This window comes from Catharus ustulatus, chromosome 7, assembly GCF_009819885.2.
Source record: "Catharus ustulatus isolate bCatUst1 chromosome 7, bCatUst1.pri.v2, whole genome shotgun sequence".
Classification (NCBI taxonomy): Eukaryota; Metazoa; Chordata; class Aves; order Passeriformes; family Turdidae; genus Catharus; species Catharus ustulatus.
In genome coordinates this window covers 21,136,399-21,158,446 of record NC_046227.1, presented here as the reverse complement: position 1 = coordinate 21,158,446, position 22,048 = coordinate 21,136,399, and the positions used below count along the sequence as shown (strand labels likewise).

Genomic DNA, 22,048 nt, shown 5'->3' with positions numbered 1-22,048 from the left:
TTGGAAAGAAATGGCATTGTGGACCAAATGTCCAAGTTTCTAAACCAAAGACCCAACACTATAAACCTCTTCTACTTGAAGAACGAGCTGTCAGATAAGGCGCAATTTTTGAAAGCAACTGATCAGTGATAAACTCATTTTCCAGACTGCTGTGCACTCTTCTTCTATAGTTTTTATGTGGCATTGGACTCTGTCTTCTCTCAGAGGAACAACACTCCTGAAATTATAATTTACGCTCATTCAGAATTGAAATGCAGGGTTTATTACTCAAGAGCCTGGCAGCTGAACAGCAATATGTGGATCTACCCTGTGAACAGTATGTACTGTAGGCAGAATTGTTAGAATGAGGGAAGACTAAAGATAAAGCCAAGACTCCTGGTGAGATCTATCAGATGCTTATTAGCGCAAGAGATTTCAAAAGCTACATGACAGAAGGGATAAAACAGCTGAAAATAATCTCATATTGTGTACAGTCAAGGAGGAGACAGATATACCAGTGCTATGTGTGAATATAAGCTAAACATTTGTAAAAGCAGTTCAGCAGAACAACTGATGTAAAAAGAAGACAAAAGTACTGACCTACTTCACAGCTCTTCGTGTTCCGACTACCTCATACAAGCTTTAAGGCTAACAGTTCATCTTCATCCTCATTCATTCAAAATCATCATCCAACTTTCCCTTTCTCTTCATCTGCCAAGAAACCTGCAAGGCGATTATTAATGTAATGCAATGTGGAAAAGCAGTTGAATGAAACAGTGTTACTGCATTCCAAGTATGGTGGAAATTTCTTCTAAGAATCTCTATCGAGACACCTTTGATATTTATAGTAGATTTGCAGCTCCATCCCCCCAGTTAGCAAACTTCTGTATATATCTACAGAAGAAGAAAGAAAGCAAAAAAAGCATCTTTGCCTCAGGACAAATGAAAAGCTATTTCAGTTGTTGTTGTTCTATGGCTCTAAGACAGTGTCTGGTGTGATAGGAGCTTGCTGAAGACCAAGTTCCCAGCAAGATACACAGGGAGAGTGACCTTTGAGCATAACTATAGTTTTGTTAGGATGTTAATTAAAATCCATATTGATCCAGAGAGGAAAGTACTATAGGAAATTGGGATATACTATCTCTGGTGCTGAGGAGTCATTCATAAGAGTACTCAGGCTCCACACAAAACACAGTGGTATCACTGATACAATAAAGGGCCCAAAACCAAAATAAATTTCGTGGCCATGACAGCACTATGGTCACTTGAAAGACAAGGTAGGAAACTATGATTCTATTCTAACTCAACAGTAGAAGGTAGATAAAAAATGGGACACATTTTTTTATAAAGACTTTAAGGGAGAAGTAACTTAAGCAAAATCCTTTAATGAAATGTTCAATAAAAGCAATATGCCAACAACTTTGTCCAAAACTTCCTGCACAAAATTGTCAGAATCAGATATATTTGCCCTGGTTTTTTTTTTCTTTTTACATAATATATCACCACAAATCTTGACATATTTCAATTATACACTATGAACTATTTTAAACCCTGCTGGAAATTAAACAATAAGTACCTTTTCAAAAACAAAACACAATCTATCCTAATATTTAAATGAGAATATAGCAAATTTCTGTCACAGGGATTCAGACTTTCACATGAATGTAAAGACATTTCTCAGTTTAACTACCTAAAGTGAACTATATTCAAGTACCTACAAGCGAACTATGCATGTAATGCACAGAATTTACATGATGTGCCCTTTGAACAGCTGGAAAAGACAGAAGGTTTCAGAGTAATTTTATTAGAGGATGCTCTTATATAACCATGACTATATACAGTAAAGAATCAAAACATATGGTAGACACTGCAAGGTCCAAATTGTTAATCCAGCAAATAGATGACCAGAAAATGCAGCATGTATTTACAGTGTTGATTAGGGCAAGAGAATTGAGAACATCCTGAAACACATGGAGCCCAACAATGCAATATACCCAACCAATATTTATTGCTGCCTCTCTAGAAGCAATTTCCATTTTGATGTGTTCTCTCACACATGATGTTCTGAAACAGTTAAGTAACATGAAAAATACAGGTTCAAGACTCTATCTGTCACAGATGAAAATACAGCATTTATGCAGCATTATGAAATAAAGCCACTGGTTTATGGACTCAAGGTCCTCTCAGGACTGCCACAAATCTACATATTGTCATACGTGAGAAATTTTTACATTTGCCTATGTGAATTAAAAAGAATCCATGTTAATGACCAAAACAAAAAGCCCATAGTTATTGAGTCTAAAAGGCTGAGGAATTTTAACGGTGACATCTGGTTGCAGCAATGGTCACCTATTAGTTCACAAAAATCTGCCTGGAAAGCCACCTATCTTAGCCAATATTTTACAGAGAAACCAAGGACTGTGTTAAAACCATCTATTTCCTGGGGGGTGCAGGGAACGGACACAATACTGAGGGTAGATTTGCATTTGTTCTGAACTTAAAAGAAAGCAGAACTGCAAGGAGAGGAAAAACGGGGGCACACAGTTCTTTGCACACTTATTCTAGAAACTAGGAATGATTAACTCCATCAAACTGTTTACCTAACCAGCATATCTAGCTAAATTTCTACCATGCTAATGTTAGTGAAATCATTAACACTGATTTTTGCCAAATAAAATATAATTTTTGTGGAGATAATCAGTGCTAAGCATGGAGCTCCATAAATCCATGGAACCCAACAAGTTTAGGGAAGAAATCATATGGCATGCTATTTGCAGCAACAGATGACTGGATTGATGATCCTAGAGGTCTCTTCCATTCTTGTTTTCCCAAACTACTACATATAAATTAGATACCAATTTTCACTAGTAGTTTAATCAAATTTTAGACATGTGTACTTAGAGTTGAAACATGAATGTATCCTCTCAGTACATGATCCAGACTATAAGATGATTATTTCTGCTCAAGTCCTGCACACTACCATAGCTATCCCTCTCTCTAATGCCTTAATCTAATGGCACAATTAGTCCAGTTAAGGATTAGACATTATATTCAGAATTTTACAAGAGTTCTCCTACCCCTAAGTATCAGAGAATGCAAAAAATACATCACCCTCACACGTCTTAGCAGGCAGGTATTAAGTATTTTCTACTACATATAAAAATTAGCATGCAGAGAAACTGCTACAAAAAGCTGTATGTAGCCCAACATTTTGATACACATAAATAAATCTGTAGATGTATAATATAAATAAGTATAAATATACACATAGCTATTTTCATCTGTATATATTGCCACATGATTCTCAAATAGCACATCTGAAAAATGCACCAAAAAAAAAAAAAAAGGAGGCAAATACTCCATAATTTACTAGTACTATGCACTTTCTTAGAATGCTTTATCGGGTCCTGATTTAACCTACCTGACATTCCTATAGAGCTGAAAAGTATAGACTAATTTTTCAGGCACTGAAAGTAAAGTAAACAAAAAAAATTACAAAAAGGCACCGAAACCCAGGTCTTCCAGTTTTTAATAGCAAACTCTAATCCCCTAAAAAGCTACAGGTCTTATTCTGGGATATTACCTTCAGTTTTGGACCACTTTTTCATGGAAATCTCTCAATCCCCCCATCCCATGAGCAAAACAATATATTCAATCTAAGGAAACCACCTGTGCTTTTTAATAGCATTGCCTGACAAAGAATAGGTCTTGTAAAAGATGAAATGGGAAATGGAAAACCATTCAACATTTGAGAAAGGTGACTAAATTCACTAGCCTAGTGTCAATTTTTACTTCCTACGTTTGGTTTTTGAGGGTTTTTTTTAAAAAGGCCATTCATGAAATATTGGAGATGCCTGTCTTATATTAATGTTGTGTCCTCTGACATCCACTCAGTGAAAGATAAAAAGATGGCATTAAGTTTTAGCAGTGAAGTGAAATGTTGCATGGTGCAAGGTGACCCAGTCTCATTTAACAGATTACCAAAATATAATCAAATAAAACTATGATCTTTACACTGGCAAAAACAGTGCAGCAAGAGGACAAATGTGATTTTAAAAACTTAAAAGACCAATTGAAATGAATCATGTATATTTTTACAATGTAAGTGAGTCCTCTGCAGCTATCCAGTCCTTGTAAAAGCATCCATATTGAGGGCAAATTTTAGTACAGGCAGGTTCAGCCTTCCCTACAATTTCTTTCCTGCCACTATAACTAACTCAAAGCAAATATCCCAAACTCAATTAAGCTGTTTGATTACACTAAAAATAGTCCTTGCTATTTACCTTATTCTCAGTATCTGCTGACAGACAACTCATAGTTCACAGGGAATGTATTGTCTAACTGCATTAATCCACAGCTGGGGGAAAAATAGGAAAAGAAAACTCATAGCAGTCTGATGATGTGTGTACAGTTCAATTATATCACAAACTGCTGGGGGTTAAGATTACCAATAATAAACTTCAGGAAGCACAGATTTTGTGAAACAGATCTAGACTTAATTGATAGAATTCTTCTCACATAGCTTGTGTTTGATTGCTACCATGATTTCCATACACCTTTCTCTAATGTGTTTTCTGATAGCTACTGACAAACTTGAGATATTTTCATGATGGACTTCGGCTGTAATCCACTATGGCAATTCCTCCTTTCTTAAACCCTCACATTTAGTCCTTCAAATCCATTCACTGAGAGCTGCCTCACCTGCCACTCAGATTGCAATGCCTCCCAGACCTTCATCAGCTCACCTCATCTATCCACTGTCACACAAACTTGGGCTCGATTTGTTGAAATGGAGGAAACTTCTCCTAGGGTCGAATGATGTAATTTGGGGCTGAAATTAAGTGAAGCTTGCAGGTTTGGACAGAGTGTTAGGTGAAATTCTGTCAAATCCTGAAAAATAAACCAAAACAAAACTATGAATTCATGCCTGTATTTTGCAGGGAACAACTCCTGGCAAAATAATTTTGAAGAGTTTTAAATTAATCACAGGAAACCTTAAAAAGTATAAACATGAATGATTATATAAAATTTTTCTATTTTTTTTTTTTATTTTTGATTTTTAAAATTAATTTTAAATATCCTTTTGCAAAGAATATAAGGCAGAAGACAAGAGTTAGTGAGGGGAGAGGTGACTGAAGCTGCAGAGTTAAAACACCCACGAACATCCACAACTTCGAAAATGTACTATTAATATATTTGGGAGATCTCTGCCTGATTCATGCCACTAAACACAGGGCTTAAGAGCCTGAAAAAAATATTCAAATATTCAAACATGTGAAAGTAAAAAAATCCTTCTGTATAACAAAACAGCAATAAAAATCTTACCAATTATTCTACTGTGTTTTCAAAATAGGAACAGTGTCTCTTATGCCCTAATTTTATCATTTCCTTTGCCCCATGTTAAAATGCCAGTGTAATTATCCTTTAAAAAGGTTGACTGAGGTCCCTGTGCAAATCTGCTCAGGGTGATAATTTAGCTGGTTTTTTTATTTGTGGAATTTAGGCAAGAATGTTTCAAGTTCTTTGTCAAAATAACTGCTTGATCTGCTTTAGTATTTTTTTAATTGTTAAATAAATAGCATTTTCTAATAAAGTGAGGGAGAGTAAGGTTAAATACTCCAATTACCAACTCACAAGAAGAGTGAAACATAAAAGTTGTGCAAAGTGATTCCTAATTTTGATGTAATGGAGTAAATTCTTAATATTTAATGATACCTGGAAACGTAAGTCACAGTAACATATTAAGGAATATTTTTTGATGTTTCTACAATGCATTCAAGTGCTACTGAAAATTTTTTGTTTGTCATTAGTAATTAATCAATTCATTACTTCACATTCTAATGACTAGCAAAGTGCCACAGTTGACACAAAAACTTTTTAAGAAGAGAAATTTCAAGTAACTTGACCAAAAGCAAGATTTGCAGTGCTGAAAACTTAACTGCTTTTTCCTAGCTAAATGACCTGGCCTAACAAGTAAAAAAATGCTAAGAAAACCCATAAACGAAACCCAAAACAAAACACCAAAACCCCCCCTCCAACCAGTCAACCTCCCCAAGTACTCTACACCAGAGATATTGAAAGGGAATTATTAACATGGCTACACTTCATCTAGGGGGAAAACCTCACTTTCAAAAGGTTGAAACTTTTTTTATCTACTTATTTAAACCCTATTGAAACATGGTTTTCCTCAATGAGGCTTTTACTGTACAAGCAACACCAAGATTGCTCCTAAAAAGCCATCCTACAAATGATGAAAAGCAACTGAAATGATACAAGAGCAACTTAAACTCATGATGGTTTCTTCCAGTGAAACATTTGCTCTAGTTTTCTCTCCAAAAGTGATCGACTCAGCAGAGGTGCCACTCTTACAAACACAACTGCACTTGCTGCCTCTGCCCCCAACATCAACCACACCACCATGAGACAGGAAAAGGCCCAGAGCAGGTGAGAGAGCAAGGACAGTGCAAAGGTGACCCTCAAAAGATGCAGACTGTGTGCCACAAACACTCTCCCTGTCAGGACCACAGGATCTTTCAGACAAAGGACAACCACAGCAAAACCCTTGCCGGCATCCCTCAGCCCTTCCCAGTGCTCACAAAATATTGCCAGGATACAGTAGCTCTCCCTGTTTCTGTCATACCAGTTGTATTTTTGAGCCTTTTAAGAAAAACTCCAACCAAACAAAAAAAACACCACACCTTTTTCTTTCCCCCTAAAGTCTACCATTCTCTTATCTCTGTCTTCAATACAGTATTTTCTTCTGGTAGAACATTTTTTGAGGTACCATAAGTAAGACTCTTTCCACTGAGTGATTCCATGAAGACTGTCTTGGAAGGTTCTACTTTAATAATTTTTTTCCTTTTAAAAACTTTCTAATTGAGTACTCATAGCAGTATATGCATTCCCATAAAAAGTCTACATAAATTCATTGGAAATTACAATTTTAAGACACTTCCAATCTATGAAAATTGACAGTGGAAAAGTATTACTTCTCCAGAAGTTGACAGTGATTAAAAAAAAAACTACAGAAGGATTATCACTGCCTATTACATGTTTGAACCATTCCTATGGAATCCTTTCTTATTTTATTCCTATTGGATCCATTAGCATATTTCCAGTTAATAGCTAACATTTCTTCCCTGAATTATAAAAAAGGCTCTCCCTAAACCTGCTTCATGGCTAGATATTATGGCAATCAGTTAAAACTTTCCTATTTCTCATCCAATGGCTTTACACACTGCAAATGGTTCCATCTCTTTGGAAACTAAACACCCAACTGAGCCTGTTCTGCAGAGCCTGTGGCAGTGTGAGTGCACCCTGTTCCTGCCTCAAAATCTGCAGCTCCTGCAGAGTTCCACACTTGGGGCATTTCACACTCTGCCATTCACTACTGATCTATGCCAAGAGCCAGACAGGCAGGTCTTCAATCTAAGCTTGCATGGCTCTTCTTACAGTCTGTTTGTAAATGTACATTTTTATTTCAGACATATCTTCCTATCTCACTGACATCCTCCAGAACTGTGCTTAATGCGCCCACTGTTGGGTGCCTGCAATGGCCAATGGGATCACCTGTCCAATGCTTTAGTGAGCAGCCTTCTAGGGCTGCTTTGTGGCAGTTGCAGCGCTATGCAAGATAACTCATTTAGACCTAGTTTATCTCCCTCTAGGAAAATAAATTACAGTAATTTCACAGTTATAAGCCACACCTGATTATAAGACGCATGTCCAGGTGTCAGTAACTGTCTTGGGTTATAATGCAGAGTGTGATAAAAGGTTTCTATCACCATCTGTTGAGGGTGGGGGCAGTGATCCTTATCTCTGTGGGAGATACTCTGCTGATGAGCCATCCATTGAAACCAGGCAGGGCATTGTTCTTTATCTTTTCACAACCCATCCTTCCTCCAGCGAGTCATTTTCTGCTAATGGCCCATCAAGTCACACTGTGTGACTGATAAAATTACTTCACCCTATTGGAAGCTACTCCAGCCAGGGGGAAGAGCTCAACATTTCTTACCAAGATAAAACAGAGGTTTTGGGACACTAAGGGAGCCCCTTTCTCCACTGGACTCCAGAGGAAAACCGGATTTCTCCACATCCCCACTGGACCTCCGGAGGGAAACTGCACCTTGTACAGGAGCACTGCTCCAACTGAGCCACATCTGTCACTGCAGGAGGATGCAGCCACCATTGAATGGCACTGCTACCAACACCCTGACTGACGGGGTGTCAGGTTGTACTCTGACTTTGTCAAGGTTTGGAGTTTGTTTCTTTGTAGTACTGTATTTCTATTTTAATTTCCCTAGTAAAGAACTGTTACTCCTAATTCCCATATTTTTGCCTGAAAGTCCCTTGATTTCAAAATTATAATAATTTGGAGGGAGGGGGTTTACATTCTCCATTTCAAAGAGAAGTTCCTGCCTTTCTCAGCAGCCACCCATCCTCCAAACTAAAACAGCAACTTTTCGTTCTTTGTCCATATATAAGCCGCACCCTGATTGTAAGCCACACTCCAGGTTCAGACCAAAATTTTAGTCAAAATGGTGCAGCTTATAATCGTGAAATTACTAGTTTGGTGTTCTACTATTATTTTGTATTCTTTTAGTAGAAGGCAAAAGATTTTTTCCACACAAACAACTACACTGCAGTACTGTGTGGTCACTTACTAATTTGTAAGCCATTATTAAACATCAGCCATTCTGTCATAAGATCATGCAAAGGCCTTCCTTGCTCCACAGTGACAGTCAATGCTCTCTCTTAACACTAGTTTGGTATAGTTATGTTACGTTTTTCCTCTAATTTTCATTCCTGTGAATACTGCCACAACACATAAATTACTCTTAAATGTTCTTCTAAGTGTTGGTAAATGCTATACAAAGTTTATACAGCAAGCCTGTAATGCTTAATGCAGTGGATTTTCTACTTTAGCAATTGTTCATCTGGTATGATTTCTTAATGGATTCTTTAAGAGAACTAGATTGTAATTAATTGCACTCCATGATTATATACATGAAAAGGATTGGTTTGAACTTCTACCCTTGACATACACCAAGATGAAAGAAAAGATGCAGGCTATGGTTTAATAGTTTTACTTAGATAAATGGTGACATTTCTTAACGCAACCAAACAACTCTGTTTTGTTCAGCCAATTCTTTCTTCTTCTTTTATTAGACTGTGTCAGGCAGGTACCAGAACTGAGATGGGCTCATGTCACTCAATGGAAATATGTCAGCATTCAGCACCTTACTTTGTATGGAATAGTTTTCCACATTGAAAAATTCAACAGGATGCAATTCTTAAAGAGCTTCCAAATATTTATTTAGATTGAGTGTCAACCTTCATCATATTTTTTTTTTTCCTCCCAGTTATTAGCCTTCACATTCTCAGAGCAGGCTGAAATGTCATGTAGTTGGTCTGTCCATAGGAGACTTCTCCAGAACATAATAAACCAAACCCCACACTGCTGGTAGTCATTTAGTTCTGTTTGCATGCAGCTGGGGGACTCTCTACAGAGCATTTTCACACATAGATTCCTACCAAAGTGCTCACTATGAACACTTTCAAACCAGTGGCTAGTATTTAAGTATCTGAGAGTAAAGAACCAGCATAGCTGAAGACTGAAACTGAGCTCAAATTTTTCAGATTCTTGTCAGGTATTCACAGGAGGGTTGTTTTGAACTTGTCAAACTAAGTCTTGGAACAAGAGACTTAGAAAACAATGGGTTCTTCTTATCATGACACTCATTTCTCTAGGTTTTTCAGCTGTAATAATCTGGAGCTCTGTGGACAGATTTCCAACAGATTCTGCCAGAGAATATGAACATGCTTGAGAAGTCTAGATTCAGTGTAAAAAAGAAAACTGCTGCTGTGTCATCAATCTTCTACTGTCTGAACAGAAAACAATTTCAAATACACTAATAAATCCTTTCCGTTTTTCCCCTACTACCTTTTCCAAATTTAACCCTTTTACAAGATCACCTTGTAAGCTCATCTGACTACTACAAGAGTCACTGCTAGATCACAGTACTACCCAAGCAACTTTCTCAGCTATTTTAGTACTTGAAAAATAGGGCAAGACTTTTGGAAATGTGTGTACGAATGCCTGAATTTGAATGACTGACATTTTTATTTTGCTTCGTGTGTATTAGCTATGTCATGAAAAGAACATAGTTTTATAGCAAAGTCCAACTACAGCACAGCCTGAGGCATAATTTCTATAGTTTAATCAGTGAATCACTTAGCATCACACAGTTCCCTTTTCCTTGCTCAGTATGCCAAAATTGTTCATCTCTCCAGAATCATTCAGCTAAACTTATTTCATCATAGTAGGAATATTAAAAAATAGCTAGGCTTGCTGTGTCTGTTTATCAGAACCTGAAATACTGTGAATGTTGAAGTTTCAATTTATTGCTGCACTGGTCCTGTTTCAAGAGTACAACTGAAAGGCATATGGTTAACAAAATAACCTGTAACTGCTTTGAACACTATCTCAGAGCCTGTGAACATGCATCAGTGTTTTTATTCCCATCTAGCAGGGGCGTTTATCCTTAACAGCAACAGATCATGAGCAAATTCTGAAAAAAAGAAAAAAAAAAAAAGAGACAGAAAGGAAGTTGGATTTCCCATTTGTTATTTAAAATGTGCTCTCCACAACCGACAAATTAAAGGATAGCTTTATGCGCATCCGGAAAGAAAGGAACAGGAGCTCAGCAGCAACTGTGCCAGCCCCATACGGCACCATGTGCAATATGGTCCTGAGCTGCCCATGTAGTGCTCCATTTGTAGAGCTGGACACAAACCAATTCCTGCAGCTCAGGACAGAGGATGGAATGAAATGAATCCCAGCTCCCTGCAAAACCTGAAGGCAGCCCCCAGAGCCAGCAGTGTGTGCTCAAGAGGGTACTGGAGCCCAAGAATTGCTCTCAAGGGAATTTTGGCTTGCCTAGAGCAGTGGGGGATTCACCTCCAGCCAGGCAGGAGGAAGAGCACATTGGTCCCTCTCAAGGCTGGGTGAGCTGCCACAGCCATTGTTTTCAAAAAAGGCAGGAGAATGTTTCTCCTGACTTCACCTCTTTTGGATTTAACTGCATCCTATTCCCACATGCTCTTACAGAGAAGTGGGGCATCCAATACAGAGACCTGAATCTCAGCTAAGGACCTTGTGTGTTGTAACTATACAGAACACAGTTCAATACAAAATTGGCATTCAAAAACAGTAACAAAAAAAAGCAAAGTAAAACATCCATGCCAACATCAAAACTGAAGCGAATTTACAGCAAAAACACACATGACTGCCATCAACCTTCACTGGAAATATGAGAGCTAAGAATTTTGCTACTGTATCCTAAGTAGTCATTGTAGTGCTTAATAAAAACAAGAATTGGAAGTTTATTTGAAAGCGATGTGCTTAAGTATGAACAACTAAGCTAGAATCAAGTATCCCAGACCCAAAACATGGCACTGAACATGGAAATCTTCTGACTCACAAAATTAGCTCAAAACATATTTCCTTAACTTTGCTGGAAAGGGCTCTTCCAGTTAAATACATAGGTCTGTCTACTGTTTTAGAGCTAAGTACATGCACGCTTATCAGTGTGATCGAGGCTTTAATCCTTCCTCTGGTGAGCTCAGTAATAAAGTGGGGATAACCACGCTTACCTACTTTGTAGGGTGTTGTCAAAATTAATGCTCACAGAGCCGTCAGTAGGTGAAAATCATTATAGCTCCCATCCTGCAATTGCTAATGCATGGGCTGCCTGCTGCACACACACTGAGCCTGGCAAAAGCTAATTGAGTCCTCTGAAGGTGCAGCAGTTTGTTCAGGCCCCATCAATAAACTGTTAAGAGTTTAAAAAACAAAACAAAACACCACCATACTAAATGTGAACACAGCACAATTTTCAAATGATCCTGCAGACTAGAGCCTCTGGGGCTAAGCATGGCACAGGAAAAGCTTTTATTACAGAATGCAACATTGGGAGGTATATATATGTGTATATATACATAGATATAGATGTATGTACAGGGATATAAAAATACAGTTATTAAGCCAGCTATTCGGTATTAGTCTGTGGACACACTCCCAGGCAAACACAAGCCAAAGTGCAGACAGCACCTGAGCTACAATAAATCAATGGTTGTATGCAAACAGATGAAAATATAGACACAGAACTGATGCACTCTGATACTACCTTCCCTGAACTTAACTCTGATCTCAAAGACAAGTTTGGGGAAAAAAAAAACTCTACTTGATTGTTCATTTTGAAGAAATGTAAATTAAATTAAGGAAAGATCTGAGCCAAACCAGTTTGCTCATCAATATATCCTACAAAAGCAATTTAACTGGTGTCAAATTCAAATAATTCACCTGACGTCACACTGGAGAAGTCAACCATGAACACCTCACAAATTATTATTTTGATCCAATTGTTAGACATGAATTACAGTAAAAACTGCACTTTCTACAGCTGTTAAAGCAGTGACCCTGGCAGAGCATGCTTTTGTGCTGAACTTTTTATACCACCAAGCCTATTAATCAGGTGGCAGTTCAAACTGATGTGCTTTATATAGTTGACCCTGGCCAGTGCTTTAATTACTTGGTATTAAGTGGTAATTAAGACTTTTCAAATTCAGGTTTAATCCAAAAAAATTTAGTGTAAAATCCAGTAATTTAATGAAGAGTTGTGTTCTTTACTGTGCTTCAACCTGGACACTAAGGATGCAGCAATTTACTATTGACAAGCACTAAAGGAGCAGGTCATTTCACAAGTATAGTGTGGACAAAGGTGAACCGGGCAACTGATGAAATCTGTGGCCAAGGCGAAATAGCAATCTCTGAGCCAAATGGTAATAAAGTTACTGAAATGAAGCAGTATAGCTTCTGAACTGAACTGTCATAAGGAGGATACAGGCTTCAGGACAGCTTGGTTCAAAGTAATTAAAACTTTATTCCCTGAGAGCCAATCAAAGCAGCTAGCTAGCCCTACATCTGATTTTACATAAAGCAAAAATAGGTGTGTAAGTCAGCAACGAACACCAGCAGTTGTAGCTAGTACTCCGTGAAACAGCATCCACCTCTGGAAGTACCTGCAAAATTTGCAATAAGTGAGGCAAAATAAGAATCATGCTTTTAATGTCCTTTCCCATATTATTGAACTATAGCTCTAGATTTTCTATGACATGCTAAAACCAAGTAGAAACGCAGACAAATATCACTGTCCAAAATTCCCTGCTAAATCAAAGACAATTACTTCCCTCAATAGCTATTAAAGGCAGATAGTTTAATCATTGGAGAAGCAATCTAGTGCATAGGAGTCCAGAGATGTAGGCTTAACTCACGGCTCTGCTACTGACCTGCTATATGACCTTGGGCAAGTCTCTTCACATTTCAGCGCCTCTTTGTGTCCCTATTAACCTTTGTGCGTCTCAGCTATTTAGAATGTAACCCCTCTGACGCAGAACAGTCTCTCACTACATGTTTTTACAATACCAGCACAACAAGGTCACCATCTTGGTTGAGACCTCTAAGTGCTACAGTAATCCAAATAAATAAGAACAATATATTCAATTATTCAGAATCCCACTTAGATTTATTTAATTTTCCCATAACATCTGGATAGCCAAGACATCACCACAGATTAAAATGTGCATCCTACATCCTCTTAATTTTAATGTCTCACCTGCTGTTTCTGTAATTGAAATTTGTATTGATTTTCATAAAGCAGAACACCTAAATCACTGCCTAAAACACAAACAATTGAATGAGCCATTGGTACCCAAGTTATTTAGAACACATAGGAAATAAATAATTTGTCTGAAAGGAAAAACAAGAAGGACCACCCAGTATAAAGTTTGACTCAGCAAAGCACTTAAGCATGTCCTTAAGTTTAAGCGTGAGCAGTCCCACTGAAGCTCGTAAGGTAAGCTTAAATAACGAGCTGGAGTTTTTCTGTAAAAGATGTGAAACAATTATAACACAATCATGCATATAGGTATGTTAATACACATTTTGTGAAACTGCAATATGAACAGATCCCCAAAGAAGAGAACAAAGTATGCCTTCCTTTTAAAACTGATGATTAAACAATGGATGTTTCTTGATACTAACCATGCTCCCCAACAAGCACACACCACACCTTCATATGCAACTCAATGAGTATTTCAAATAAATGCATTTTCTTCCTCTACTTTGAAAGCATTTAGAGGCAGGAAAAATTTAGCACAGATATTAGTATCCATAACATGCTTTCTTCAAAAATATTTTTCAATCATGGAACCTTTTTCACAAATTCTGTCTGTATTTTTAAGAAATATTCAACCCAAGCGAAATGAGGTAAAATATAGGCTATAAGCAGAACCTAGAAATAAAATTAAAGAAGAAAAACCAGGAATTGTACACTAAGGATGTTATCTAACTTATTTACCTAGAAGCTTGAAGCCAACAAACAACAAATATCATAAGATTTGGTTACTTCAGCTAGATTGCAAAATGGAATGCATATTGACAGAAATCATTCTTTTTTTCAATTGGATATAGATACTTGAGCACACTCACCTACAATTCATGTTGTTTAACTCTGACTCTTTAGAAATAAAAGTAAACAAAATATGAAAACATTAAATACTCCCAACTGAAAATTGTTACACAAGCACCAGTAGTAGAAAAGAATTGCAATTAAAAATGTACTGACCACAAGGCAAGCAATAATCATTTTGGCAATGCAACTTTTGTAAATCCACTAAAATTCTACCCAAAGAAAAAACTCAAGTCTATCCAGGTGTTGATATATCAAAAACATGTCATAAATGACAGTATAATAACCATCACTAAAAATAAAAGAAAGTAAAAGAAAAATCTGTATGTGGCTTAATAGACACCTTTTCAGAGAAACTGAGAACTCTAGGAAAAATAATAAAAGACTTCTGTCTTTCCAGCCTCCTAAATTTTACTGTCCAAATTCAAGCTTGGGGTACATAATTTTTATATTTCACAAAAGGTATATTGTTCACAAGTACAGCATGAAGGTAGGATGAGACAAGGGTAAAATTGTTGAGTAGGTCGGACTCTGTACAACTTATTACCACCATAAAGGGACTATTAACTGAAAAAATATTACATAAACCATTTGCCTTGAATATGTAAAGTTGTTGCAAGCATAAATATAAGCGAAAAACAAGAGAAAAGACATCAAGAGCTCATGCAATAAAAGGAATGTCCTTAAAAATCTTTTCTCCTCTTGGGAATTTAAATGTAGTGAAAATTTGGAAGATGCAGTTTCTTTAGCAAGGAGCTCAGTTACCATAACTGATACACATTACGAGCTTTAGAATTCTAATTGTGTTTAATACAGTTTCATGTTGCATCAAAGTACAAAATCAATACCATTTGTCCAGCAAACAGGAAAAATGGAATCTATAAACTGCTCTTATTGAGTAATTAAACACCTATTATTGTCATGAGTGGTGAAACAATGAATTTGATCAGACAAATTTTTGCGACAAAACACTGCAGTGATTAATACCTCCCTATGTATTAAATAAAAATGACTGCCTTTTGTGCAGCACTGCTGGCAGAAGAACAGGAATGAGAGAAGTAGTTGCTAGTGCCACAATAACAGGCTAACCTTGAACTGAACTCCTTTCCTCAAGAAATTAAATGCTGTAGCAGGACTTTAAATCCCTCCACTTAGAGCTCATTTGTGTTTCACGTAACCTGCAGTTCCTGAAGAGAACTCATTATCTTCAAAAGGAGAATCCTTTTATAATTTCTTTACAAATGTGTATATTGTTTCTGCAAAAAGTATTTCATATCAGAAAAGGGATAAGAGTATTAGCAGTGTAAGCGAGGCAAAAAGGCTCGTATCATTAAGACACCATTTCTGCTTCCTGGGAATTCAAACGCCAACTACAGTGGTAGGGGAAAACGAATGAGAATGAGGTTAAAGAAAATGTACCTTTACAGCAAAATTTTAATCTGTTAGATTGATGCTAAACTGCCTTGGTCATTCTGCTGGTATATGCTGTATTTCTATGTATAGACCTCCCTCCCCCAATGCCCCTCCTGTAGCTTTGGCTTTCTATTTTTCTTTTCACTTAGAATGATGCACTAGGAACAACTATAGAGTACAAAAGATGAATCTATGGATGTGACACTTGTAAAGGGTAACCCTATTTCACAAGTGAGATGGGACAAAAAAGAAAGAAAAAAGGCCACAGAAGCAATAACTGCTCACTGAATTACCATTAAATTGTAAGATTTACAATCCAATGTACAGTAAGTGCATATCTAATGGAGTTTGTCCTCTAAAAGAATATAAAGTAGATCTTTGCAGCATATGATGTATGCAGGTTATTTTTTTTTTAAATGGGACACACAAAAAACAGATGTGCACGTAAATTCCAGACTTTTATACATATTAGAACTGAGTCAAAGCCAACATTAAACATGATAAACGCAATATTAGTAGGATCTAGCTTTGTATTTTCAAAACATGCTCATATACTACAAAGAGAGATAAAAAGATGACTAACACAGTCAGTCAATACTGCTTTCACAGATATCATTGGTAAAAGCAGATCACATATTATAAATTCAGTTTATTGCTCTGATCTACTGGAATTCAATTAAATGACTTTTGCAGAGGGGGCAAAGCAAAAGCAGCTGCTGACCATTTCCAACATCTTCTAAACAAAATATCAGGACAGAAGTTTCAGATCATTATTTATTACAGCCTTAAATTACCGACAATATTTATTTTTCATATAATGAATGTCGTATGAATGAGACTCATTCACAGCACTATTATTTGTAACATGTTTGTCAGTAATTTCACTGCTCTAATTCATATGAGTTTAACTGTTGAGTGATTTAAGTTTAGAAATAAGCAAGGCATGTCAAACAATTATTGAAATAGAAGCAAACGTTTACATGAAATACCAGGCATATAGCTATTACACAATATTACAAGGGTATCACTAATCACATATTTTACAGGATGACTCTGGAAAATTCTAGCCTGTAATAAAATCCAAAACTGTCAAAGAGACAAAGGAACTTTTGACTGGTAAGCCATTCAAATAGCAACAAGGCATGTAATGTTCTGCTCTCTTAAATTGTATTTTTCTTAGCTAGAAACTTCAGTTTTCCACAAATGGCATTAAAACTTTCATTCTCCCACCAAAAAGGAACTTTGCCTACCACACAAATTTTTCCATTATCTGGCTTTTATTTCAGAGGATTAAAAAGCAACGCAGAAGATCAGCAACGATAGCCTTGTTCTCTTCAACCTTAGTGAATCAAGTTCACTGGAGGTGAAGCAGTGGAATTATCAGTACAAGTGGCTGTGTCATCAAAGCTTTCTGAGAGGTAGTGTATGGAAATGCCTAAACAAACAGAAGGGTAAAAGCTGTCTGTATATGAAAGGACTCTCCCAAGGCTTTTCATTAAAACAATTCCAATTGCAGTTTCACGATACAGCATTATATTATGTGAGAAATATAAAATCTTGACATTTTTCTAAATGTGAATGGGTTAAAGAACCTCTCCACGCTACAGTGAGCCTGAGAATTTCCAGCAGCTGATGAAGACCAGTTGACCACCTGATACTTTTTCAGCAGGGTGATAAAATTAAAGGATTGCTTTGATTTGCTTGAAGGATTACTTTCTATAGTTAATTGTTTAAAGTGCACAGTCTTACGAAAGGGAAAAATATCAAGAAGGTTAATGTAGAGTGAGCTAATTGCCAGCTGATTACATTGTGCAAAGCAAGAGATATTACTTGTGTTACATACCACCACAAGGACTAGCCTGTTCTACCCTGCTGCTGCAGCAAACAAGCTGATTTGCTAACAAAGTGGTCAGCTCAGGCACTTGCACAGCATCTCCGCAGGTCCACAGGCGACTGCTTCACATGCAGAGAATCTCAAGCTCCATTTTCCAATCTGATTACACGGCTCCTTATTCCGGTAGCCTTAAACCTTCATGGCAGTTTACCAACATTTTCATCACTTTTTCTTTTACAAATCAAAAGAACTGATAAGCTCTCAGGTACCCGGGATTTCATAGTCGATGGCTGGCAGGCAGCCAGCTTCCCTCACAGCACAACTGTTCCCTGCCACAATGCAAAAAGCACGCTGAATTTAACAGATAGCACAAAACTATTAGAATTTTGCAGTACGTACAAGCAAGCAGCATGTTTCTGTCTCTGCAGATGTTAACAGTTCTGTTCAGTCACATTTATAACATGCCTAGACTCAAAGAGACGTGTTTAAAAAGGAAAAAAAAAAAAAAAAAAAAAAAAAAAAGAAAAACCGGAACAAATGAAGACATAGCACTGTCACTAAGTCAATCACACTACAAAGTGTGCACCCAAGTTACTTCATTGCACTGCTTCCAAATTACCAGGAATTAGAGACAATCATAAAGCATTTGATAAAAAAATTAAGAAAAAGGAAAACAAATCTTTACATCACATGAAACTGTTTGACATAAACTGAAACATTATTTTAACAGTAAAACAAATGCAGAAAGAGACACTATTGTGTATTTTTGGCATGGGAAATGCTTACATAAAGCATTAAAATAGCCACAAGGCATACCTGGGTTTAGTTATTCTGTCGCTTAAAAACATCACTTGAACAAAGAAGGAACAAAAATGTGATTCATATTGGTAAATGGAAAGCATCTTTATAAAATGCTTACTCTGAGGTCTATCATGTCACATCTAAAAATCTGAGGTACACAGGAAAAAAAATAAACATATATACATGTAAATGTATGTATATATAAAGAAAAGAACAGAATGCAGAGTGACAACTAGAGGGAAAGATTATCTTACAAATCTTAAGGATTCCAACAGAAAAGCAACAGAGAAGGAAAGTTCCTAATTTTTGGTTAAAGAAAAAAAACAACAACATTAATATTAAACCATAAGGTTTTTACTTATTGCTACCAAGGCTTGCTTTCCCATTCAAAAAAATTGACTATCCACATATGATTTGCATAATGTCCAAAACAGTCTTAATGGAACTAACATAACACAAAGTTAATAGCGTAGAAAACAATTCTCTCACGTCCCCCCAAGCAAAACATTTTTTTTTTTAATTGAGTGGATCAAACTGAAATCTGAAGAAATACGACCCATTAAGTATTCTTAAAAGAAGAAACACAATTTTGCATATCATCACTTTTATCGTAAGGGAATGGGGGTGGAAATGTGGAGCTAAAGACAGTAAGTTATGGAAGGAGTGGGGGAAAAAAAAAAAAAAAAGTACAACTAAGCTGGTGCAATGGCTCAGTACTCCAGATCACCAGTGCATTGACCCTGTGTATCTCTGAGTCATTAGCTGGAATCCCAGCCCTGGCTGCAGGAGCAGGGATGTGAACTCGCACACCGCCGCGCTGCGATCCGGGATCTCGAGCGTGCCAGACAGAGGGGTCACTCCGCGCGGGGAGCGGCCCCGCAGGACAGCGCTGCACCAGGGGCTGTCGCCGGCAAGGCAGGGGACGTGCTGCTGACTCAGGCAGGGACACTGACAGGCACCACTGCTTCTCCCCATCACTCCTGCACCCGGTGGTTTTAGGCCACAGTTGCTGACAGGTACATGCGAAATTCAGGGGGAAATTACCCACAGCTCCTCACTCGCCCCTGTGCACGCACACGTGTATTTGTATATATGCATCTCTGTGTGCAGCTATACTAATGTTTACATGTATTTATGGAGACATACTGAAACAGGCTAAACTGGCTGCTCTGCAGCCATACGTAGTGCTCAGCACTGCCAAAATATTCCTACACCAATTCTCCTTAAAATAGCCACAATGTACGTATTTATGTACACACAGAAGCTACACGTGTATCCTACGCACACCCCAATCACACACATGTAACACCGAGTGTAATTAGCATTACCTTTAAAATAACAGCCTCTGATTTACATAGAAATTTCCTCTCTAATAAAACACAAACCACATTTTAACCAGCTTCTAATACCAACACATTATTCCCATGAATGATTCCTAGCAAACTGTTTATTACAACTGTAAGGTTTGAGGGGGTTTTCTGCTTGCAGATGCAGGTTGTGGGGTTGCCTTTTTTTTCCTCCCACCCCCCTTCTTTTTTCCCCTCTGATTTATTGGATGGTGAGCAAACCCACTTAAACTATAGTTGTCCATATGAATCACTAATTTTCATGTTTCTAATTAAAATGTAAACAGTGTAATGAAGACATCAAGTTTTTAGGCAAATGTCTCTTCCAGTGCCACTTGGGGTATGGTAATTACTGAAGCAGATCTATGGATGCTCCCGAATCCTCTACAAGTCCAGATTAAAAGCATTACTGCTAAACCTTGCTTTTTACACCAGGGAATTGTGTTCTCTAACCTATTCCCAGCTTGCTTACAGATGCATATCTGTACAAGCCTTTATAACTAGTCGTTAAAAAAATAAATAAAAATAGAAGTTTATCATGTAAATGGAACAGTTTGTGGTGAAAAAAAATGTGATTTCATTTAAAATAAAATTTAATTTCACTTCTCAGACTACACATAACTAGCACAGTAAAAGCTGTGCTGAAAACTTACCATCTCAGTGCTTCTTTCAGAAAAAGAAAAATAGATTAGACATTACTAAAAGAATTTTTAAAAGAAGCAAAATTGTATTTTGAGCTTGTATTAAAATTCCTATTGTCCCAAAATGCTTGTTTCACAGTCAATTAATTTAAGAACATATTATTCAGGAAAACATTAATAAAAAAAGAAATCTATTCACTGAGAAAAAATGTAAATGGCCATTGCAAATACAAAATGCTTGATGTGCAACTGAAAATCTTTTGTCATATTTATTCCAGCCTTTATGTCTATATCTGAAATTTGTCAGATTTTATCCTAAAGCAAATGACCTCTCCTACATTTACCGAAGGAATACAAGTCCTCTCCTGCTTACAATCGTTAATTGAGCCTGTCTGCTGCAGCTTCTCTTTCCTTTCCAAATAAGCCAGGATACTTGTTTTACATATTTACTGCCAAGCACTTGAACAGTCCTCTATTTTATTATAATACTGGTTCCCCCCTCCACAACTCCTTCTGGAAGATTTTTTTGTAATGCACAGCAAATAGTTAAAGCTGCAATCCAATAAAGCATCTAAAATGTCTAGTACAAGAAGAGGTTTTTTCCCCCCTCCCTTCATGGACTCAAGTCCATACTCTGAGTGGTATAGCCAATTTTCATATTATTTTTACATAAATGCTAGACAAGCATGTCTGCATTGCTAACCTGGATCATGAAGATGAGAGTGAACAGAATGTACGTGTGCATATGTGCATGTGCATAAACATTTTAGTGGGTTGTCCACCATTTCAGTTCTATTTTACTAGCAAAGTACTGTATACAAATTTATTAATACTTCCCAGTAGGAAAAAAAATATATAGGATTTCAGATTACATCAAATCATAAAGCATCTTGTCTCTCAAATCATAAATACCCTAGCAGAATAAAACAAAACAATGGTCTATTTAGGCATTTCCTTTAAATGTATTGTTCCAGCAAAACCAGATTTAATTAGAGAAACAGCATTTTAAAGGCTACTGCTTTATAACACAGTACTCTTGAAAATGATGGGAGGTTGCAAGTGAAAACACTACTCTCATTTAGCTCTGTGGTTTAAAAAAAAAAAAAGATTACACTTAGACATTTTTTTTTATTATGGATTGAGACAATGGGGAAATCTTATGTCTTCAGTACAGTTCCAAGGCCATACTAATCAGGTGTAATTTTTAATAAACACTAACTGTTTGGTGCTCATTCGAGGTATTTTATTAGGAGGTTATTCATTTAAAATAAATGTTTCAACTACATCAAGCTGTAACCTTTCTTGAAATGTAAATGAATGGTTTAAATGAGAAGATTAATAAAGAAGGGATGTTCCAATTCCAAGCATGGCATGCTATGTATTTTTAAATTTGTCTATGCCAGATGCTGTCAGTCAGAACAAAAAACTGTCCAAGCAGACAATCTGTGCGTCTGAATGTTGATCATGTTGGAAAGTAAAGGGGGAGGGGGGAGAGAGTGTGTC

The 22,048-nt window shown here is 36.9% G+C and overlaps 1 protein-coding gene across 4 annotated transcripts in view; it reads right to left on the bottom strand.

The window, feature by feature from the left end:
- Nucleotides 1-22,048, bottom strand: part of FIGN (fidgetin, microtubule severing factor) — a 107,121-nt gene that overhangs the window by 65,710 nt on the left and 19,363 nt on the right. Inside the window, exon 2 of one of the 4 annotated variants that reach the window (XM_033064958.2) lies at nt 580-702. The exons of the other annotated variants lie outside the window; for them this stretch is intronic. The gene's annotated coding sequence lies outside the window, so the exon portion shown is untranslated. The remainder of the gene's footprint in view (nt 1-579; nt 703-22,048) is intronic. 4 annotated transcript variants of the gene reach the window in all.